Below are 24934 nucleotides of genomic sequence, written 5' to 3'. Positions count from 1 at the left end.
AATAGCCAAAGCAATCTTGAGAAAGAAAAACAGAACTGGAGGAATCAGGCTCCTGGACTTCAGACTATACTACAAAACTACAGTAATCAAGTCAGTATGGTACTGGCACAAAAACAGAAATATAGATCAATGGAACAGGATAGAAAGCCCAGAGATAAACCCACACACATATGGTCACCCACACACATGTGGTCACCTTATCTTTGATAAAGGAGGCAAGAATATACAATGGAGAAAAGACAGTCTCTTCAATAAGTGGTGCTGGGAATACTGGACAACTACATGTAAAAGAATGAAATTAGAACACTCCCTAACACCATACACAAAAATAAACTCAAAATGGATTAAAGACCTAAATGTAAGGCCAGACACTATAAAACTCTTAGAGGAAAACATAGGCAGAACTCTCTATGACATAAATCTCAGCAAGATCCTTTTTGACCCACCTCCTAGAGAAATGGAAATAAAAATAAACAAATGGGACCTAATGAGACTTAAAAGCTTCTGCACAGCAAAGGAAACCATAAACAAGACGAAAAGACAACCCTCAGAATGGGAGAAAATATTTGCAAATGAAGCAACTGACAAAGGATTGATCTCCAAAATATACAAGCAGCTCATGCAGCTCAATATCAAAAAAACAAACAACCCAATCCAAAAATGGGCAAAAGACCTAAATAGGCATTTCTCCAAAGAAGATATACAGATCGCCAACGAACACATGAAAGGATGCTCAACATCATTAATAATTAGAGAAATGCAAATCAAAACTACAATGAGGTATCACCTCACACCGGTCAGAATGGCCATCATCAAAAAATCTACAAACAATAAATGCTGGAGAGGGTGTGGAGAAAAGGGAATCCTCTTGCACTGTTGGTGGGAATGTAAATTGATACAGCCACTATGGAGAACAGTATGGAGGTTCCTTAAAAAACTAAAAAATAGAACTACCATACGACCCAGCAATCCCACTACTGGGCATATACCCTGAGAGAACCATAATTCAAAAAGAGTCATGTACCACAATGTTCATTGCAGCTCTATTTACAATAGCCAGGACATGGAAGTAACCTAAGTGTCCATCATCGATGAATGGATAAAGATGTGGCACATATATACAATGGAATATTACTCAGCCATAAAAAGAAATGAAATTGAGTTATTTGTAGTGAGCTGGATGGACCTAGAGTCTGTCATACAGAGTGAAGTAAGTCAGAAAGAGAAAAACAAATACCGTATGCTAACACATATATATGGAATCTAAAAAAAAAATAAAATTGGTTCTGAAGAACCTAGGGGCAGGATAGGAGTAAAGATGCAGATGTAGAGAATGGACTTGAGGACACAGGGAGGGGGATGGGTAAGCTGGGACGAAGTGAGAGAGTGGCATGGACATATATACACTACCAAATGTAAAATAGATAGCTAGTGGGAAGCAGCCGCATAGCACAGGGAGATCAGCTTGATGCTTTGTGACCACCTAGAGGGGTGGGATAGGGAGGGTGGGAGGGAGACGCAAGAGGGAGGAGATATGGGAACATATGTATATGTATAGCTGATTCACTTCGTGATACAGCAGAAACTAACACATCATTGTAAAGCAATTATACTCCAACAAAGATGTTAAAAAAAATAAAGAACCGCTAATAATCTAAAAAAAACCCAAACTGCATGGCTTTCAATTTTGCAAAGCAAATTTACCAGACTTGTATGACAAATTAATACTTTCACTGCACTTGTGTAAACAATTAGTACAAATTTAATGAGACCAGCTTTATTTTGTGATCAAGAATAATTTTTGAGATTATTACGACCATAAGGGGTTTGGGGAGACCATACGGATGAATCGGAAAGACCCTGAAATATATTGGGTGTCCTGACTGGCTGTCAGTGAAAGGTTATCTCTCCCTTTCATTATCTTTGAACTACTTTATAGCTCTGTAAGTTATAGAAAACTGGCAATAATGTGAATGATTCTTGTCTATAGAAATGCAGTTGTGTCCAGTGGAATGCAATTTATTATTTATTCTCTAGTGGATATTGACCAACTTTGCCAGTTTTGTAACTATTTATAAATTAATTTCATTGTTCCTTATCTCACTATAATTGTCGGGGTACTTTGATTTCTCCTTTGAACTATTCATAACGTCTTTCTGGTTCCCTCATTACTTAACAGATTCTATAAAATCTTTGCTATGGGTTCATTTCATACCCATATGAGAGTCAAATTTTTATTTTTTTCAAAATTATCATGAGTTAATATATGTAAGATGCTTCGAAGAGTGCCTGGCACCCAGTACAGGCTTAGTAAATGTTAGCTTTTCTAAGTAAAGGATTCAGATTATCCCCAGTTTTACAGATGAGGAGAATGAGGTACAGAGAAGGCAGAGGCGCATTTGCTTAAATGGCATAGCTTGTCAGGGGAGGAAGAGAGCTAGAAGTCCAATCTGTCTGTCTTCAAAGCCTCTGTCTTCTTGTCCCCACCCCACCACACCCCTCTCTTACCCATAGTCCTCTCTGGCTGGGCTTTGCTAACTCCCACTCATTCTTCAGGTTTCATAGTTGGAGTCTCTCTGGATCCTTCTGGGCTAGGTTTAGCAGCGCCACCTCGAACCTTGTATCTTCCCCCATCAAGCTCCTATCATAAATATGTTGCAACCATCAATCTCTTCATCTAAAAGACGAGCCCCCATACTGACCAGGGACCAAGACCTTCCATCCCCATCCAGCACAGAGCCTGGCACGCAGCAAGGGCGAGAAGTGAGGTGTCGTGTAAGTGTGGCATTTTCTTCACCTGGGATGGAGAGCAGGGGTGCTTTCCGGAACTGCCTGGAACCCCTCTGCATCTCTGTTGTCTGCCAGCCCCACACTCCTTGGGCTCCTGGCCACTCTAGGGAGTAGCAAGCCCACCTAAAGAGGATGCCCAGAGCCACTAGGCTCTAATGACTTGAGTTTCCAGTTTTCGTTTTTGTGTTTTTCCAAATCAAATTCCAGAAATCCCGGTTTAAAAATAACCAAGAAACGCAATCTTCTCCACCAAGCCGTCTGGCAAAAACAAATCCTCAGCAGAGACCAATGTGCAGTCTCGCTTCACACTTACTCATTTTCAGACGCCAACTCAGCGTTTTGGGTGGGGAGGAAAAGGGGAGGCAGGACTCCTGGGGGCCGAAGGACAAGGGCCCAGGAGCAGGGCACAAGCTGGGCTGGATGGGTTGCCCGCACACGCCCTTGTGGGCAGACAGCTGCTCGAAACTGCTGTGAAGTCCGGTTTTCCTTGGAGTCTCAGCCTGCTGGTCCCCAGCCCTGGCTCGGGCAGGAGATCAAAGCAGCCCTGGAAAACGGTCTCCGTTAGTGATCCAGAATTCATTCTCCTTCCCTAGGGAGACATCAGCTTCTGCTGGAGCCTGCCTTTCCCCATCATGACTTAGGGAATAGGCTGGTGTTGATAGGGAGTAGCGTTTATACTCACACCGATCAACGACTTCCAACTCCCTCCTCTGTTCTCCATGGTCTATTTTTTGACCTGTCATCTTTCTTAATGCCTGTTTTTGTGGGCGAGAAAAAAAAAGTGTGATGGAAGAGAGGAAATTTAGGACCAGGGAAGGCCTGGAAAACTGTCAAATTTCATATTTCCTCCTTATTTGAATCAGCATTTATGTCCCTCAATGGGGTTTTCCTGCACATGCTTGTATAACTCCCTTTTAAAACAATTTTTGCTGTTTTTTCCTTTCCCTGCCCCTGGGTGAGTTATTCCAACGACTAGTTTCCACCTCAAAAGAAAAGTCGTGGACAGGAAAAAAGTGGTCGTGTGGTCTGTTGGCTACAACAAAAGTGGAGCCAGGAGACTTTGGTTCTATTCTGAGCCTTTTTGGGAACACAACGAAGGCGAGGGACAAGAGCCCTGCCCTCTTACGGGAGTTCCCAGGACCCAGTGCCAACAGGAGGAAGTTACTTCCTTCAGATCCAAAGGGGACCAGGACCTAGCCTATATGAAACACCTGCCCAATGCCAGCCTTCTACTGACTGGCTCAATGGACCCTCAAAACTTGTGAGACAGGGCTTTTGACTCCTGTGTTACAGTTGGGGAAACCGAGGCTGAGAGAGATTGAGTGGATTGCCCCAGGTAGCCCAGCTTGGCAGTGGCAGCCAACATCAGAGCCCGGTTCTGGTTCTCAGGTCTGAGCTGTTTCACTGTAAAGCACGACCCGCAACCCGCAACCGTGCTTCATTCGCTGATGTACTCAATTTATTGAGCACCTGTTACGCGCCATCCTCTGTTCTTGTCGTGTAGTGAGCAAAACGGAGATCCCTTTCCTTTTGTTGTTTTGGCTGTGCCGCTTGGCTTGCCGGATCTTAATTACCCGACACCAGGGATGGAACCCTGGACTCTGGCAGTGAGAGCACAAAGTCCTAACCTGTGACCCGGGACTGTCAGGGAACTCTCTCAAAGATCCCTTTCTTGGGACTTCCCTGGCGGTCTACTGCTTAAGACTGGGCGCTTCCACTGCACGGGGCGCGGGTTCTATCTCTGGTCAGAGTAATAAGATCCTGCATGCCACGCCAGGCCAAAAACAAAACAAAACAAAAGAAAAATCCCTTTCTTTACGGAGCTTATATTCTAGTCGGGGGTGGGTGGAGGAGAGAGGAAGAGAAAATAAAATAAAGAAGTAAATTATGAAACATGATAGGTGGTATATGCTAAGGACAAAAGAAAAATTAGAGCAGGCTAAGGGTTTTGGGAGGGCTGGAGACACTTAGGTAGGGTAATCAAGATAGGCCTCATGGAGGAGGGGACGTTTGAAGACTTAGGTGTGAGAGGGAATTCCCTGGCGGTCCAGTGGTTAGGACTCCAAGCTTGCACTGTGGAGGGGTGGGAGGGTGGGGGGACTGGGGTTGGATCCCTGGTTGCAGAATTAAGATCCCGGCAAGGTGCATGGCCCCGCCAAAAAAGAAAGAGAGAGAGAGAGAGAGATGTGAGAGTCAGAGAGAGGAGGCTGATGTTTCAGGGAAGATTATTACTGTCAGAGGGTACAGTCAGGTCAGTGCAAAGGCCCTCTGAGGCCACATTTGCCTAGCACATTCGAGGAGCAGCAAGGAAGACACAGTGAGTTGGAGATGTGTGATTTCTCTCCATACAGGGCCAAATAAATAACATCCAAAAGCATGACCGAAGAGGCCCATTTATGAGGAGCTTCCAAACAAACCAGCCAATTCCTGACTTTCCCCACTACCGCCTTCCTTTAGACCAGCTGTTTTGAACCCAAGGGTCTGTGAACTTGGATGGGAAAAAAAAGTACAACTTTTTTTTTTTTCCACTAACCTCTTACTTGAGTTTAACACTTCCTTCAATTATGAGCCAGGCAACAAACCCCAGTAGACTTAGCAGGACCAGCAACTGACATCAATAGGAATCAGATATTTTCGTTTCACATAACAGGTGCTGTAAATTATCCCCAAATGTCTTTTACCCACTTCACTTTGAACTAGTAGTAGTTATAGAGCCTGCCACTCGGTCTCATGCTTCATTGCATTAACAAGCACATATGTTACTATATCACAAATTCAAATTTAAAACATTTTTGATAATGGTATTTCATTATATTTAGTTTTCTTTGTAATCCTATGAATTTTATTCTTTGTATCTAAAAATCATTCTGAGAAAGGCTGCATCAGCTTCCCTAGACTGCTAAAGAGGTCCATGGCATAAAAGAGTTAAAACCTCTGATCTAAATTCAATATCCTTGACAAGACAGAAAGCAAAAAAATAAATAAGGCACTAAAATTTCTTAAGCCATGACAGGAGCCATGCCAGGAACTTGTTAGACATCACCTCGCTTAATCCATACAGTTGCAAGGTGGACATGACTATTATTCCCATTTTACAAGTGAGGAAATTAAGGCTCAGAGAGGTTAAAGTCACCCAGCCAGTCAGTGGGAAATCAGGCATTCAAACTCAGAGAAATTTCTTTCTTTCTTTTTTTTTTTTAATATTTATTTATTTGGCTGCACCAGGTCTTAGCTGCAGCACAAGGGATCTTCCCTGTGGTGTGCAGGATCTAGTTCCCTGACCAGGGAACAAACCCGGGCCCCCTGCATTGGGAGCGCAGAGTCTTCACCACTGGACCACCAGGGAAGTCCCCTCAGGGTTAGTTCTAAAGTCTTAATTTCATCAAAACAAACTGTATCATAAGTTGCAGCCTACATGCCCGTCTGAATCAGGACAGTGTCATACCCAAGTGGCAGGGTGGTATTAGTTTTGAGTCTGGATACTGGAGCTAGTTGCCTGGGCTCAAATCCAGCCTGTGCTGTTTGTTTACATGTGACTTTAGGTAAACTACTTCACCTCTCTGTGCCTTCATTTCTGTGCCTTTAGCATAAGGCATGATGGTGATGACAATGTCACCAGCATGGATGTGTTGTGGTGTAGAAAGTGTATGATGTCTAGAACAGTACCCGGAATGTAAAAGGTGCTTGCTTTATTTTTCTTAAGGACTTATTTTTATTAAGAGCTTTGGCTCTAGAGAGAAACAGATTGGGTTTGAGTATCAGCATAACTAGCTGTGTGGTCTTGAGCAACTCACTTAACCTCTCTGAGCTTCAGTTTCCTCATTGTGTAAGTGGGGAGCACAATACTTGCCTCATAGTGTGGCTATAAGGGTTACATGATATAATGAATATAGGATATTTAGATATTTACTGACTAGTACAAGCAACCTCTAATAGATACGTGCTCAGTAAGTGCTAACATTAATGAATTATTACTATTATCTATTTCTATTCCTTTTCAACCCCATCAATTTCCCTACTCCTTGCCCTTGTCTTTATGAAGCTTTCCCAGCCTTATTCCTTTACTCAAGGACTTCATGGAATGTCTAATACGATTAATCGAACTATTAAAGTTAAATTTGGACATTTACTACCCAAATGTTTATTGAGCTCTTACCATGTGCCAGACACTGTTCTAGGCACATGGATACACCACTGAACAAGAGTCAAACATCTTGCCCACAGCAGCTAATATTCTAGACTTTAGATACTCTGCCTCACACGAAGGCCCCTTTACTGATCTAGAGAGAATCAAATTAATATTTGACAATAATAACTTCATATCAATGTATTGGACATAGGTCTATACTGCCATTCTCTAGACAGATCCTCCCTAAGGTGAGCTAAGTAACTCTCCAGCCCCATCCCTTACCACTGAGAACTGTTTTTTTCTCTAGACATGCAATGCCCATTCACAGTTCTGTGTTTTTACACAAGCCTGTCTCTTTGCCTGGAGTATCGTTTCCACCTGACAAACTCCTACTTGTTCCTTGGGGTCTGAGTCAAATGACCACTTCCAATAAATACTGTCTGATATCACATATGTGGAATCTAAAAAATACAACAAGCCAGTGAATATAACAAAACAGAAGCAGACTCAGATATAGAGAACAAACTAGTGGTTACCAGTGGGGAGAGGGAAAGGGGGAGGAGCAATATAGGGGTAGGGGATTAAGAGGTACAAACTATTAGGTATAAAATAAGCTACTATAAAATAGTCAATATTTTAGCATCACAATAAATGGAGTATAACCTTTAAAAATTGTGAATCACTATATTGTATACCTGTAACTTATATAATATTGTACATCAACCTGTACTTCAATTAAAAAAAAAAGTCTGCTTTCTCCATGAAGCCTCCCTGGACTCCCAGGGCAGATGGCTACTCTGCTTGAGCCCGCCAAGGGACATCTGCTTCTTACCTGATCAGCCTCAATTCCTTAGTTGCCCTTAGTTGTCCTTTAGGGAACCATCCCCTCCTTGCTTTCAGCCCAGTGGGCTGATCTTAAGCCCACCTCACCCCTCATTCCAGGACTGAGCACGTGAATAGGCCTAGCCAATCAGAATATTTCATTCTCGAGCCATAGTGATTGGTTCAGGGGTGGACATGACCCAAGCCAGATCAATGAGATTCAAGCCTGGGACTGTTTAAGCCAGTTCAAATTGGGTTTCTGTCCCTTGCAGTCCAGAGTCCTGACTAGTACAAGCACTCCCTGAGTAGATTGTTTTCTGATCTCCCTGTTATCTTCTGTCTTTCTCCCTAGACTATGAAATAACCCAGGGCAAGGATAGGTTTTTATTCATGAGGTGATCCGGAGTCCAAGTCCCTCCAGACAAATGGCGGTTGACATAGTCCTGGGACAAGACTGTAAATAGATACTCTTGTCTGTTCCATGTGAACGTGAACGGCTTCTGGTCCTTCTTTCTGAGACGGACGGAAAAGAATGCATTTGCCAGATCGGTGACCCCGTACCATGTATATGAGGCTGTGTTTATCAGCTCTGGCCCAGATACCACATCTGGCATAGCAGCTGCAATTGGTGCTACTCCTTGGTGGAGTTTACAGTAGTCCACAGCATCTTCCAGGATCTGTCTGGGTTTGGTAGGGAACACATTGGTGATTTCACCCTTTATTGGTGATGAATCACTCTCCCCCTTTCATTGTCTTTCTCAGGTGCATTGGTAGCTTCCAGCAATAGCCATCCAATTCCAAAGTCTTTAAACTGATGGATTGCACCCATCAGTTCATTCTCTTCCTCTCATACCCCACTCCAGTTCACCACCTGTGAAAATCCTTAAAACTGCCCCGTAATTGCATGCCAGAGGCTCCTGGTACTCTACAAACCACCGTTGACGGGGTCTTAACTGTCAGGCGACTGGCAGGTGATCCAGCTCTAAAATCCCATTTTAGTTTGCTTCCAGTATCAACTGACATAGGTTGAGTGCTCTGTGAAACAGATTCTGAATCTGAAATTTGCATGTAAGAACTTTAGAGGTGGGGTGCTCTCAGGAACTAAACCTTTGAGTAAGAGAATCAGAATTGGGGCCGTCAGAATCAGAATGCAGAGGGAGAAGCTGCACCCTGATGAAGTTGCTCTGAAGGTTTCAGACAGAACCATGAGGAGTTCTGCAGTTGAAATGGGTTTTCAGAGTTGTCCCGCTTTGAGGCAAGGAGGCTAAGGCATTTATATTCCTTCCTGACCGGTCACTGGATGCAAGATGCCTTTAGGAAGAGGGCTTGATCTTGGGCAAGGCACCACTCTGTCTGAGAGTGCCTCAGTCCTGAAGTGGGGGATCTGGGCAAACACCACTGCATCCTCTACGAAGAGTTTGTCTTTTCCATGTTGATGTGCTGGTATTCCACATACATTTTATTTTATTTTTTTGTTTGACTGTTAATAGACTTATTTTATTATTTATTTTTATTATTGTAGTATGCACACTTAACATGAGATTTGCCTTCTTAAATTTTAAGTGCACAATGCAATGTCATTAACTGTACGTGCAACGTTGTACAGCAGATCTCTAGAACTTATTCCTCTTTCATAACTGAAACTTTATACCTGTCAAGCAGCAACTCTCCATTTCTCCCTCCCCCCTTATTTTTATTTTTTTATTTGTTATTTATTTTTATTGAAGTATAGTTAGTTTACAAGGTTGTGTTAGTTTCAAGTGTACAGCAAAGTGATTCAATTATATGTCTATATCTATACCTATTCTTTTTCAGATTCTTTTCCATTATAGGTTATTACAAGATATTGAGTATAGTTCCCTGTGCTATAGAGTAGGTCTTTGTCGTTTACCTATTTCAAATATAGTAGTGTGTATATGTTAATTCCAAACTCCTAATTAGTCTTTCTCCACCATGTACATTTTAAATATTAGACTCTTATTAGCTTTAGATATTGCAAATATTTCCTTTCAGTCTGTCATCTGCCTGTTAACTGTCTCTCAGTGTCATTTGTTGAGCAGAATTCCTTAGTTACAATGTAACCAAACTAACAGATTTCTCTCCTTAAGGATTTGTCTCCATTGCCTAGGTCACAAAGATATCCTCCTATGTTCTGTTCATTCGCTGAATATATTTTTACCTTTCATATTTAGGCATTTAATCCTTTCAGAGCCCATTTTGGGTTTTTGTTTTGTTTTGTTTTTTGTTTGTTTTTAGCCACACCGCGTGGCTTGCGGGATCTTAGTTCCCCAACCAGGGATTGAACCCAGGCCCACGGCAGTGAAAGTGCTGAGTCCTAACCACTGGACCTTCAGGGAATTCCCTCAGAGTCCACTTTGAATGTTGAGTACTATGTATGCATCTGATTTCCTTCCCTTTTCCTCTGTACAATGAACCAGCTTTATCGATTTGTCTCGGACTCTCTGCTCTCTGGTTTCTGTTCTCACCACTGGCTCAAGATGTGACATTTGCAGAAAATCATTGCCCTCTTGATATTTGTACTCTGTGGTTTTAAAAAAATTCCCATTCATCTTGCCCTCTATGAAGCCCTGGGCACCTCGCCCTCTTGCAGCTCTGTGTGTGCTCTTTCTAAACTTATTATTTATTCTTATTCATCTTCTCTTTCTTTGTCTCTTCTTCCTCTTTCATCCCTAGGGCTTCATTGCCTTAACTTCCTCTGCAGCTCCCCAAAATTGGTATAATTTAAGGCTCTATCCTGGTCTTTATTTTTAGCCCTTGTAATTCCATCTTCTTTGAGAAATTCATCCATTTTCAAGATTTTAATACCTCCAGGTGAGTGAGTCCCCTACTGGCAAATCCCGCCCTGACCTCTCTTGTGAATACCAGTAACAAATTTCAAACTGAAAGTCGGATAATTTTTAGTATGTCTGAATTCAAATTAATCTTAACCGTGAAAGTGATTTTATACGATTTGCCTATATTTTATACGTTTCCAAATCCTCCAACATTCTGTCGCAGCATCTTCTATAAACTAGGTGTTCAACATATATTTATTCACTGGTTAAGAGGATCTTATGTTTAACCATATTAAAAGTAAAAATTATTTATTCATGGTTCAAAAGATCAGAGTCATAAAATTTCAGAGAAAACTTCAGCCTCGAGTTAGCTTATCTTCTTCCTTTGAAACAAGGGAGGTAGGTCACCTCCAGTGTTACAGTGTCCCTCTCACTGAGGGTGGGGAGGGAGGAACAAGGGTTGGCAGTGGCAGAACCACAGTCACTGTGATGTCCTGGGAAGATCACAGTTTTGGAGTCAGAGAGACCTGCATTGAAATTCCATGTCCTCCATGGACATGGTTTCCTTATCTGTTAGAGTGAGTAAGAAGGCTCAGTCCAGATTGCCATTAGGAGAATAAAAGAAACAACACGTGGAAAGGTCTTGCACTCGACAAGTGCTAAACAGAATTGTGAGTTCCCTTGCCTCCCTCTCCCGCATTTGGTTTCAAGCAGAAGACAGAAGTGTCTGAGTTCTCAGGATAAATGGTCCCTGTTAAGAGCATCCTGTTCTCAAAGGGGAAAGTCAGACTGAAAGTCTCATTGGTCCACAGAGCATCCCCATGAGTTTGTAAAGTAGGTTGAGGGAACTACATTTGTCTCTTTACAAATTAAGACTTTGAAGTATCGAGTACCATCCTGAGAGCATCAAATGAGCACTTTAATGTTGACAACAGCTCAGAACTCAGACTCTCATGAAGGAGCTTACTGTTCACTTTTCAGATGGGCAATGAGGGAGAAAACATCAAATGGCCCATCCACCTGACGCTTTTATATGACCTGGGCAGCATATTCAAGCTGGTGCAGGGATGAGATATAAAGTCTCCACAAGCATCCCCAGCTTGTCTCTGGACTCCTTCCAGACCACCTCCTTGTCTCTCCATTCTGCTGCTCCTTGTTCATAAACTCTCTTTGTTTTTGGCTTCATGCTATGGTTCCTAGCCTCCACCCATCTTTTTGCTAGATGGTTCTCTAGGCTTGACTCACTCTCCTGGCTCTCACAACCTCACCCATCCAAGCCATTGTTTTTGGTCTTTGTCCTTCCATCTCCCACCCTGCTTCCATAGGTAAGAAGCAGCCCATCTGTGGGGTCCACTGGAAGCGCCCCACTCCTCACCAGGACCGTAAGGGTCATGATGGCCAGCCAGATTCAAGATGGCAAAGTCCTTTCTCCCCACCCCCCATCTTTAAAAATCACTCAACAAGAAATGAAACAAAAATATTGTTTACAAAACCAGGAGACAACAGCTGCCCTTAATCACACTAGGTAAAGTAGAGAGAGGAAATAGGCAAAGCATCCCAGTTGGTTCTGACAATGGTGGACATCAGGACGCCCTCTGAGAAGCACCAGGCTGGATCTTAACGACAGAGGGTTACTCTTATGCATCTGTTTATTCCCAGAGCTTAGCACAGGATTGGCCAAATCAAATCTCATGGAACACTTTTGAATGAATTACATCATTTTATATATATCATATATAATGAAAGCACGTGAAAAGCATATTTTGCTCTAAAAAGAACTGTTAGAAATGTTTACTACATTGCTCAGTGGAACTGCCATTACTTCTATTAGCCAGAGGGCCCTTCTAAACCCACACGCTGGGACTTCCCTGGCAGTCCAGTGGTTAAGACTCTGTGCTCCCAATGCAGGGAGCACAGGTTCGATCTCTGGTCGGGGAAGTAAGATCCTGCATACTGCACGGCACAGTCAAAAAAAAATATGGTAAAAAAGAAAAAAAAATCCAGTATAAACCCACACTTTGAGGAAGAGAACTCTAAGAGATTCCCTTTTCCTGATGCTCAGCATCTCATGGCTTCAAATATTTTTTCAGACTTTCTGCTCTTTCATCAGCTCAGTTTTAGTCTTTCATTATTTTAACATGAACTTGGTTCCTATGGAGGTCAGGACTTGATCATTACATTCAGCCCTTTGCAATGATTAGGAACCAGGTAACAGCCCTGACATTTAATATTTAATTGTTTTTGATCAGCATTAATTAGTCACACATGCACACCAGATTCCCATTTAATTAAATACTCTTGGGAACACATTGTGGGCTCAGGGATTCTAACCACATCAAAAAGGAAATGTTCAAATTTAAAAGCTGGGCCCTGGAGACCCAGGCATCCATGGAAAGGAAATTCCAGATGTCTAGCAACCTCCCTCTTTCCTCAGAATCAAACCTCCTACTTCCAGCCCCCTGGAATCTAAAAATCTTAGCATTTCTGCTGAGAACTTCAGGCTGCAGCCGTCTCCTCTCTTGTCTCTCTTGGATCATCGGTTTTACCCCCTATCCTGAATCATCCCCTCCACACACAAACATGAGTAATCTCTCCCGTCCTAAAACCCCGCTAGCAACTCCACCCCTTCTCAAGCTATTGCTCGCTTCCTTTGTCCCTCCTTGGAGAAAGCTCCTTGAAAAGACAGGGTGAGCTTGCTGTCTCCGGTCCTCCTCTTCGTCTCTCTCAAATCCACTGTCTTAAAACTTTGGTCCTGACCCTTCCGAGGAAACTGTCCTTGTCAATGTAACCGAAATAACCTCCTTGATGCTAAATCCAATGGCCAGTCCTTCATCTTCATTTGACCCAGTTAATCATGTTCTTTTTCTTGAAACATTTTCTTCATTTGGCTTCCAGAAAACCATTCTTTTTGGTTTTCCTCCCAGGCATAGTCATTCCTTCTCATTCTTCTTTGCTGATTCATCCTCAACTCCCCAGCCTCTAAATGTTACAGCGCCACAAAGCTCAGTCCCTGGTCTTCCTTTCTCTCTGTCAATACTCCTTCCTTAGGTGATCTTAGAGAAGTCTATATATATGCATTGAACTCTCCATTTTTATCTCCAGCACAGACCTCTCCTCAGTTCACTCTGTATTTCCACTTGAATATGGACTTAGCCAGGTGCCTTAGCAATGCTCTATTGAAGAAGTGAAATCCCAGGGCAGAAAGTGAGAGAAAGGGAAAATGAGGCCAGGAGTGAAGGTAAGCAAACACAAGGGAATGCCTTATCAAGCTAGTCGTATATTCATAAGAAAACACAACTAGTGGTGTGATCACATGGAAACATCTCCAGAGAGGCCAGGGTGGGAGTCAGGGTGGAGGTGGGGAGACACCACAGCACATGGTGCTGCCTCTTAAGAAGGTAAAGTTGGGCTTCCCTGGTGGCGCAGTGGTTGAGAGTCCACCTGCCGATGCAGAGGACACGGGTTCGTGCCCCGGTCCGGGAAGATCCCACATGCCGCGGAGCAGCTGGGCCCGTGAGCCACGGCCGCTGAGCCTGCGCGTCCAGAGCCTGTGCTCCGCAGCGTGAGAGGCCACAACAGTGAGAGGCCCGTGTACCGCCCCCCCCCCAAAAAAAAGAAGGTAAAGTTTATTTCTGGCCTGCAGAAGGAAGTAGAATTCATCTGTTGACTCCTCATGTCTTGTCTCTCAATGATAATTGTTTACCCCTGCACCGCAGGTTGTAGTCCCTGGCCTTTTGGGGCTTCTTGAGGATGCCCACTCCCCCAGCCGTGGTTTAGAACTTAATCCTGGACTCAGAAGCGCTGGGAGGAACCATATCCGCCATGGTCTCGTCGTTTGGGTCTGATGCCTGGAGCTTTTTCAGCTTCTCTTGCAGCAGGCATGGTGAAGGTGAGCTGGAGCCTGGCCCTCACCCTGGGAGAGACTGAGACAGCCAGTGGTCTTAGCAGGAGACTATTAGCTGTGGTGACCAAGGCTCTTCTTTGAGTAAGCAGTCAAGGGGCCTCGGGGAGGAGAAAGAGTTGAGGAAATATGGGGCAGCACATAAACTGGGTCTACTAGGCAGCTCCAGACTTCACCTAACCGAAATGGAATTCCTGATTCTGTTCCCCCATGCAAGCTTCTTTCTCTCAGTTTTTCCCATCTCAGTGTCAATTCCTGCCTTTCTGCTTGCTCACTCTGAAAATCTTAGAACCATCCTTAACGCCTCTTTTTCCCTCAAACCCTACACCCCATCTATCAGCAAATCCCATCAGCTCTAACTTCAAAAAAATCCAGATGTCAACCCCTTCTCACTGCCTCCTTTTTCATCATTTTTGGATGATTGCAATATCCTTCTATCTGATTCTCTGCTTCTGCCTTGCCCCCAACATTCTATTCTCAACACAATGGTCAGAGTGGCCTTGTTAAACACAAGTGACATGGTGTCACTCCTCTCCTCAAAACCCTCTAATATCTTCCCACCTCACTCACAGTAAAACCAAAGTCTTTGCTGTGGCCTATAAAGTTCTACACCATCTGCTTCCACCACCCCTCTGACTTCATCTCCTGTTTGCACAGTCTGTTCCAGCCATACCGTGCCTCTAAAGGGTCAAGCAAGCTCTCACCCCAGGGCCTTTGCACTTACACCTCTCTGTGCCTATGAAGACTCTCCCCTCAATTATCTTTGTGGTTTGCTTCCTCAGTCCTTCAGAGCCCTTAATGATGCCAAAAGCTTGACCTCTGTGCACTGGTGCCAAATCGAATCTTGGAGACAGAGTTTTGGATGAAGTAGAAAAGAATGGCTTTATTGTTTTGCCGGGCAAAGGGGGGCACAGCGGGCTCCTGACCTAAAAAACTGGGTCCCAGCCTGGCAGGGTTTTGAGGAGTTTTATAGCAATAGTTCAAGGCTGGGGTTGCTGAGAAGATGAGGGTGTGTGCAGGGCCTGCACTCCTCTAACCTGGTCTCAGGTTATCTTCTTGATGAGCTTCTCTGTTTCCTTTAATCTCGCCTCAGGTGTTTTCTTGGCTGCTCCTCCCTTGATTAGCAACTGTTCAAATCTGCCCTTTGGAACTCAGGGAAGGTCATGGAGGCTGAACAGAAAGGCTCCCATGCGCACAGGGTCCTGCTCGGGTTTCATTAACACCTCTATAATCCACTGCTTCTCAGCCAGAGAAGGCTCCATGGAGGAAGAAAAGGCTGAAGAATGGGAAAGATTAGGAAAGCAGGAAGGAAGGTGTGACCTCTTCCAAGAGCTTGTTGGAAGGTCCAAAGTGATTGCAGGAATAATTTGGTCAAGAAGGAGACCTTACATGGAGACCTTATTACTGAACTCAGGTTCAGCTGATGAGTGTTGGTTGGAAAGGAAAAGTTGCTTTATTCAGGAGGCTGGCAACCTGGGGAGAAGGCAGACTTGTGTCCAAAACCCAACTCTGAAGATTCTGCTCCACCATGATAGTTTTTAAAGGGAGAGTCATTTGGGGGAGGGGGTCAGAGTCTTCCTTATCTTCCACTGTGTGCAGACTTTCTTCTGATTGGTTGGTGGTGAGGTAACAGGGCAGTGTTCCAGGAATCTTGTGCTCAACCTGAAGTTACCATCTTCCACCTGGGTGGGGTCTTTAATTCTTGCAGCAGAACTCAAGGGTGTTGTTTATGTATATTCCTTCAGGAAGAACTAGGACCCTGCCCCATGGCTGCACTGTTGTTTCTTGACTGCCCCTCCTTTGTTTCTGCATTCCTTCCCTACCTTGATAATCAACTGAATCTGCCCTTTGGAACTCAAGGAAGGTCAAGGTGGCTGAATGAAACCTATTTCCTACAAGCGAGAAATGGGGGACACTGAAAGGATTTGTACCCAGGAGGGCCCCACAGGGTCCTGCTCCATTTCAACCTCATGTAGGAGAGTAGTGAAAGAGTTGAAGGGGGAGCGGAACTGCTCTCAAAAGGCTTTGGATGCAAAGTTAAGGAGCTAGGTGTTTATCCTATAGGCAAGTGTGTCCAAGTGAGAATCAAGGTCAGTTCATTTAAGTTTCCACTGAAAACCAGGACCTCTGAATCAGAATTCGTTCAGGTGGTCTAAATATGTCCATAAAGGAAGCAAGAGAAACCAGCATTGACAAAGGAGCAAAAAAGCTTAGAAAAACACGTGTCCTCGAGAAGAATCTTCCAGGCCTGTTCAGGAAGTTGATGGGAGAAGGTAGTTTTCCCCAAAGACACTGCTTGAGATTTTATGTATCCCATGATGTGGTAACTGGGGGTTGGAAATGGGATTTCAAAACCAACCCAACAGGAATAACAGGGAAAGGTTGGTGTTCTTTTTTGCTGCCCTCAGGTCAGCCCTACCTGGCTCACCCTCTTCCATCTCTTTTTGTTTAGCACTAATGAGCATGTTTTCTTTCTTTTTTAAAAAATTTATTTATTTATTTTTGGCTGCGTTGGGTCTTTGCGGGCTTTCTCTAGTTGCAGTGAGCGGGGACTACTCTTGGTTGCGGGTTTCTCATTGCACTGGCTTCTCTTGTTGCAGAGCATGGGCTCTAGGCACGTGGGCTTCAGTCGTTGTGGCACACGGGCTTAGCTGCTCCACAGTATGTGGGATCTTCCCGGACCAGGACTCAAACCCATGTGCCCTACATTGGCAGGTGGATTCTTAACCACTCTGCCACCAGGGAAGTCCCCTCTTCCATCTCTTGACAACCAATGTTGTAAGGTCAAGGAGGTCAGTGAATGTGGGAGCCACCGCCCTCTGCTGGAGGGACTGGCCTCATCCCCAGACCTGTATTTGACTCCAGGTCAATAGTTTTCAACCTTATTTGAGAATCAGAAGAAAGCTATAGACTCAAAGAAAAAAAAAGATATGCACTCCTACATAAAGATTTGCATAGTTTCAGGGATTCATGGAAAGACCCTCTGAAACACACCCATCAGCCTCCCAGGTAAAGTTGTGACTTTAGAAGCAGACAGAGCGAAGTACAAATTCAGGGCAGAGACACCCACGTCTCTGGCTGTGAGACAGAAGAGAAGTTAAGAAGAGGCTACCCAGTCTATTTTATGCCAAAAATGCCGTGTTTTCTCCTTGGATCCCATGTTTAGAAATATTTTCTCTACCAAAGAGATTGCATTGGCTAAGAAATCATTTTTGCATTCCCTAACTTTTTATTAACCCACAGAATAGACAAGTGATATCCAGTTACCCCATAATGGCTGCGTTCATATAATCTAGGTCAAAATCAAAGGTCACTTGACATTAAGTTAGCCAGGGGAGCTCTGTAGTGGAAAAATCTCTGATTGATTTTGGCTGGCCCTTGAAATATTAATACTCAAGCCATGATGATTACATTTGTACCAACTGTCACTCAGTTCACGTGCTTAAATCCAAACCAATTCAGTGATGCTATTTGCCTCAAATTCATACTCTCTCACACATCCACGTCAAATTCAGGTAATGGCAGAAAATGCACCTTCAGTTGCACCTTTTCAAGTGTTCCCTTTAAGGTCAATTCAAACATACGGTTAAAAAAAATATTGGCCACAAAGCTACACTTAAATCCACTCTGGTTGTTACTCTTAACTTGTGCTTCACACTGGGACCCTCAGGCACTAAAGACTGGACCATGTGAGAACATGGAACATCAGCTGAGCACCACTGAGTACCCGGCATGGATAGTGTTGGAGAGGTAAACATGAAAAAGACATCATTCCTGCTCGTCCTTCCTTCATTCATTCAAGAAATATTAAATGTTTCCAATGTACCAGACACTGCAAGGCACTAGGGATATAGTGATAATGAGACAAGTCAAGTCCTTGCTTTCATGGAACTTAGTCTGGTGGGAGAAGCAGGGTTGGGTGATGGAGGGGGAGAAGGAAGGAGTAAATAAACAAAGAAGATAATTGCAAATTGTGATATGCTCTAGGAAGGAAACAAAGGGGGTGTGTGGAGTTAGGTAGGGAATGGAGGTGGAGCAAGGACCTCTCATAGGTTTAGGGTCAGGGTCCAGGCAGGAAACACTTGGTCCACTCAAACTGGGGAATGGAGGAGAGTTTGTAAAGTTACTATTTACAAAGTGAGAGGAATGATGTAATACCCCAGAGTTAGTAACAGGGGGAGCCATTGCTAGCATTAGGCCCATTTTTTTTTAGCATTTCTTCATTAAAAAAAAAAAAATTATTTATTTATTTATTTACTTATTTATGTAGGGCTGTGTTGGGTCTTCATTGCTGCACACGAGCTCTCTCTAGTTGCAACAAGTGGGGGCTACTCTTCACTGCGGTACGTGCGTGGGCTTCTCATTGCAGTGGTTTCTCTTGTTGTGGAGCACGGGCTCTAGGCGCAGGGGCCTCAGTAGTTGTGCCACACGGGCTCGGTTGCTCCGCGGCATGTGGGATCTTCCTGGACCAGGGATCGAACCCATGTTCCCTGTCCTCGTGCCTCTCTGGGGCCAAGAGCGCGGTCGCAGTCTCTGTCCTGCCGCAATGTGGCCTCATCTTTCGGCCTGGCCCGGCCTGCCGCCGACGTCCATTAAGCTGGATCTGAGCTACAACGGGAAGAAGCAAATCAAAGAATCTGAAGAGAGCTGATGGGGAGGCCCATCTGAGGGGAGCTGCTGTGGGTACATCACTACCAGTTAGCGGCAGAGTAGCCTGGGATCCAGCTCTCACGATTTCCAATCTAGTGTGGTCTCTGCTAGTTTAGTTTCCTAGGGCTGCTGTAACAAAGAACCACAGACTGGGTTGCTCAGAACAGCAGGAATTTATTCTCCCTCAGTTCTGGGGGCTGGAAGTCCAAACTCAAAGTGTCGCAGGGTTGGCCTCTTCCTGGTGGCTCAGAGGGAGACTCTGTCCATGCCTCTCTCCTGGCTTCTGGGATTGCTGGCACCCCCTGGCAGCCCTTGGCTTTGCAGCCACAGAACTCTGATCTCTGCCTCCATCATCACATAGCCATCTTCCTTCTGTATCTGCCTGTCTCTCTACATCTCTTCCTCTTCTTATGAGGACATCAGTCATTTTGGATTTTGGGTTCCTCTTACTCCATTATGATCTGATCTTAACTAACAACATCTGCAATGATCCTGTTTGCAAATAAGGTCACATTCTGAGGTTCTGGGAAGGGCATGAATGTGGTGGGGGACACTATTCAACCCAGTACACCTGCTTCAAGGTAGCAAAGCATTAAGTTTGCAAAATGTCTCTGTCATCTTGTCCTCTTTCAGGGACCCTTTCATTCAGTTTGAATCCCCCATTCCTGCTATTATATATTCAGAACACATGATCTAGTAGCTTAATCACTTGAAAGAGCAAGGATTACCCCAATAAAATGTCACTACACACCTATCAGGTTGGCAACAATTTGAGAGTGTAATTTAAAAAAATCAACTCTCGGCGAGGATGTGGAGCAACAGGAGGTATTATACACCGTGGTGAGCATGTAAATTGGCACAGTCGTTCTGGGCTGAAGTTGGCAGTGTCTAATGAAGCTGAAGATAAACAAACCCTATTGCCCTCCTTAGTTACATATCGTATAAAAACGTATGCTGGGGCTTCCCTGGTGGCGCAGTGGTTGAGAGTCCGCCTGCCAATGCAGGGAACGCGGGTTTGTGCCCCGGTGCGGGAAGATCCCACATGCCACGGAGCGGTTAGGCTCGTGAGCCATGGCCAGTGAGCCTGCGCGTCCGGAGCCTGTGCTCCGCAACGGGAGAGGCCACAACAGTGAGAGGCCCGCGCACCGCGAAACAAAAACAAAAACAAAAACGTATGCCGATATGCACTAGGATATACGTACAAGGATGAGAAACCTTGTTGGTAATAGTTCCCAGCTGGAAACAACCCAAATACCCATGGAGAGTAGAAAAAATAAACAAATTATGAGCCAAGACATGGAAGCAACCTAAATGTCCATCGACAGATTAATGGATAAAGAAGATGTGTTTTATACATATATATATACACACACACACACACACAATGGAATATTACTCAGCCATAAAAGAAGAATGAAATAATGCCATTTGCAGCAACATGTATGGACCTAGAGATTATCATACTAAATCAGACAGAGATGAATACCATATGATATTACTTATTTGTGGAATCTTAAAAATGATACAAATGAACTTATTTACAAAACAGAAAGAGACTCAGAGACATGGAAGACAAACGTATGGTTACCAAAGGGGAAAGGGGGGAGGGATAAATTGGGAATTTGGGATTAACAGATACACATTTCTATATGTAAAATAGATAAACAACAAGACCTACTGTATAGCAGAAGGAACTATATTCAGTGTCTTGTAATAACCTATAATGGAAAAGAATCTGAAAAAGAATATATATGAACATATATAGATATAGATATAAAACTGAATCACTTTGCTGTACACCTAAATCATTGTAAATCAACTATACTTCAATAAAAAAACAAAAAACAAATCATGGATAGAATATAACGGAATACTATATAGCAATGAATCGAGAATGGACTATACATGCAACAACATGGATGAATCATAAGGCATAATAATGAGCAAAAGAAGTCAAATACCATAGAGTACAGACTGTATGATTCTATTTATATAAAGTTCAAAACCACGCAAAATTAAACCATATTGTTGAAGGATGCATAATCAGATAACAACACTTAAAGAAAAGCAAGGAAATGAATAACACGGAAGTCAGAATAGTGGTTATGCTGGCAGGGAGGGAGGGGATATGATCTGGCAAAGGACACGCCAGGGAGTGGGCTTCTGAAGCGCTGGTAGTGTTTGTTTCACAATAATGTATGTGTCACACTGTATTTATGTTTTTCGCACTTTTCTGTCTGCTTGCTGTATTTCACACATATGCATGTTTTTAAAAACAACAGCAAAAAATAAATAAATAAATAAATAAAAAATAAAAACAACAACAAAGGACAGCCACCCGGACTTTGGAAACAAGCAAGGAAGCTACTTAGTAGCTGTTCGACTTTGGACACATTACTGAAGGGGCAAGATGATATAAGACCCGGCTTAGAGAAGATATGAATCAAAAAATGTGAAGCTCCCTTTAAGAAAGGAATTAGTTTTTAATTGAAGGGAAACTGAAAAAATAATACTGGAATCTAAAAGACCTTTATATATGCAGGTGTTGTGCTGTAAAATGTTCTAATCTGTGTTGTTAATGAAGCTGGATTTACAACCTAATAAACTAAACAAAGAGTTTATGTTTAGTTGATTAACCAGTCGAGGCTAAAATCTATTCTACTTAAGTGACAGTTTTTTTCACTTTTCTTCTATCCAATGTAAAAAGATACTGGCTCTCTTACTGTGAAATTGCTTTATTACAAGACTCTGTTTACCCATTTGAAACGCTAACTTCTATCTTTGTGAAATTTGCTCTATACAATTGGGAGAAGTCCTAATGATGGTAATAATAGCTTACACGAAGGGTTCAAATTAGGAACAAAGCGATTCTTTTTTTTTTTTTTTTTTTTTTTTTGTGGTACGCGGGCCTCTCACTGTTGTGGCCTCTCCCGTTGCGGAGCACAGGCTCCGGACGCGCAGGCTCAGCGGCCATGGCTCACGGGCCCAGCCGCTCCGCGGCATGTGGGATCTTCCCGGACCGGGGCACGAACCCGTGTCCCCTGCATCGGCAGGCGGACTCTCAACCACTGCGCCACCAGGGAAGCCCTCAAATTAGGAACAAAGCAATTCTTTAGGCAGTTTGTAGTTACTAAAACATTTTGACACAACACTATCATCCTTTGAAGACTTCCTTACTTTGTGATACAAGAAGATATTCCAGGGTCATCTTGAATTTTCCCTGCTTGAGCCCTGGAGTCTTAGCCAATTTTCCATGGCGCCCTGGGTCCTTTAAGTAGAGAATGGTATTTAGAAGCCAAGATCTAGGTTTGCTTATTGCTACTGGTATGTTATTGCTTTTAGGCCCTCTCCACAGACAGGATTGGGAAACACACACACACACACACACACACACACACACACACACTTTTATATGTATCTCTATTACATTAAATACCATGAGTTCATACTGATACACTCAATTCCAATCCAACAGCAAAGAATTCTTTCAAGCTTTTTCCCTTTCCATGTTTGTAACTCCCTTCTCCAGCATTGAGAAATCTATTTTTAATCATTTTGAATGTAACTAAGTTTACAGTGAGTGTCTTGCTTTTTTTTTAAATTGCTGTTTAAAAAAATATTTTTCCCACTTGTATTGGTCTTTGCTCTCTAAGAACTATAAAAACTCCAAAGTTTTCATTTATTTATTCATTCAATCAACATATTTATCAAGCAAACACTATGTGTCAGATAATGTTCTAGGGGTGGGGCTATAGCAGTGAATAAAGCATCGTATTGGGAAAGGAACCATGGAAAGAGAGAATAATAGATACAAACTAGGAAGAAGCTGGGATCTGAACGCAGACAGCCTGGCTCCAGAATTCATGCTATACCATCTGCCTCTGATTGCTCTCGTAATTTGCTCTCTGCCTTCTACAAAAATTCACAACTCTCTTGAATCCAATAAAAATGCCTCTGTCAGTTTCTAAATCTACACAATGCAGAGCCTTGTGCATCTTCCACATTACTTAACATCTCTGAGACTCAGTTTCCAAATCTGCGAAAATGAAGATCCTAATCTCAACTTGCTCTGAGGATAAATTAAAGTACATGAGATGCCTGGTGGTATTTGTGACACATCATTTGTATTTAGTGAAGTTAATTTTCCTTCTGTTTTTCAACATAAATGCTACACTATAAAGTTCCCCCAGAACAGAGACTTTTTTTCCCTCTAACTCAACTGATCAGTCCATCATTTATATATTCATTCTTACATCCATTCGAAAAGGAGTTATTGAAAATCCAATATATACTAGGCTCGCTCCTGGTCATCAGGATATAGAAATGGCACAGCCCCCATTCTCAAGGAGCTCACAGTCACATCCAAGAGACACACAAACAATTACAATATAGTCTGATATGTAGTTCAGATGCGAGCTGGATGAAGGATGGTCATGTCATGGAAGAAGGCTTCCTGAAGGAAGTGGCTCTGTCATAGCAAGGACTAGAACAGTGGTTCTGCTGTTAAAGATGTCAAGAATAAATAAGTATATGGGTAAATGAATTCAATTCAGTTCATATATTTCATAGAAGATCCTACTGTCCAAGGCCTTGTGCTCTGAACTGGGAGTGTGCAGATGAAGAAGGGGCAGCTCAGGCCTTTAATGAACTTCTAGTTTTACTGGCAGATACAAACATCTGTAAAGAGATGTTTCAATACAATGTAGAGAATCCTGTGGGGTAGGTGAGCTCCTGCGACAGTAAGAAGATGGAGGGAGGCTCCATGCTGTATTAGTGGATGGATGAAAGGGGGCTCTAAGTTCTATTAGTGCAGGTTTCCTAGAATGAATTGTTGCAGCTTGAATATAACCAGTAGATGAATTGGAGTCATTGACAGCTTCTAATCAGAGGAATAATAGTGTCAAAACTGTATTTGTTGGTAGGATGGAGGATGGAAACGGGAAGGGAAAACTAAAGGACACCAGCAAAGAGGCTCAATTATGAATAGGAAGCTTGATCTGGAGATAGAATTTGGCACTGTTTGCAATTACTCAGGGAGAGTATGTAAAGAGGATTGATGGAACCCAGCAAACCAAGACTCTTAACTAGCTGCAGAGAAAAACAGCCCTGGATGGACCCCGTAAGGAGAAGAGTCAGAAGAGGATAATTAGGAAAGACTGGTGTCCTGGGAGTCAAATGAATAAAAGAGAAGTCGGAGACAAGAAGGATCAGGAAAGAGGCAGCAGTTGTGTCCAATGCTGTACAGAGATCAAAAAGCGTCCACTTTATTTGGCAATAGGTGACTTTTTAAAAAAATATTTATTTACTTATTTAGGCTGCGCCGGGTCTTAGTTGCTGCACGCGGGATCTTCCTTGCTGCATGAGGGATCTTTCCTTTTTAGTTGTTGCAGGAGGACACTTAGTTGCGGCATGCACGTGGGATCTAGCTCCCCGGCCACGGATCGAACTCCGCCCCCTGCAATGGAAGCGCGTCGTCTTACTCACTGGACCACCAGGGAAGTCCCCGCAATAGTTGACGTTTGCCAGAGCAATTTCTGTGTTGGTGGTGAAGGCGGGAGTTCCACTGCAATAAATGAGTGAACGAGGGAGGAGAAAAAGCCAAGATGAGTAAATGAATGAATAGATCCAGCTCTGTGCCCTCACTTGCCCTGGGAATTTCCAAGGCCAACGTCGGGAGTTGGTGTTGTGGAAGGACCTTCCAGACAGGGCTCTGGATGCCGCCTAGGAAACCTGTCTGCCTCGCAACCCTTAGGCGCGGCTCCAAGGTCAGGGTCACCTCTGGCCTCCAGGCAACCCGTCACCTTGACGACCAACTGAGAAAAACCGGAAAGTACGGAAACTGTCAGA

The 24934-nt window shown here is 43.5% G+C and overlaps 1 long non-coding RNA gene across 1 annotated transcript; it reads right to left on the bottom strand.

The window, feature by feature from the left end:
• Nucleotides 1–2526: 2526 nt before the first annotated feature.
• Nucleotides 2527–24893, bottom strand: LOC141277020 (uncharacterized). Its single transcript, XR_012327577.1, has 3 exons — nucleotides 24394–24893; nucleotides 18696–19045; nucleotides 2527–2641 (listed from the first exon to the last, which is right to left on the bottom strand). It is a non-coding gene; the product is annotated as an uncharacterized lncRNA (long non-coding RNA).
• Between the last annotated feature and the right edge of the window lie 41 nt (nucleotides 24894–24934).

The sequence above is a fragment of the Tursiops truncatus genome, chromosome 1, assembly GCF_011762595.2.
Source record: "Tursiops truncatus isolate mTurTru1 chromosome 1, mTurTru1.mat.Y, whole genome shotgun sequence".
NCBI classification, from domain to species: Eukaryota; Metazoa; Chordata; class Mammalia; order Artiodactyla; family Delphinidae; genus Tursiops; species Tursiops truncatus.
The sequence above is the reverse complement of the archived record's forward strand: the minus strand, read 5'-3'. Positions and strand labels throughout refer to the sequence as shown.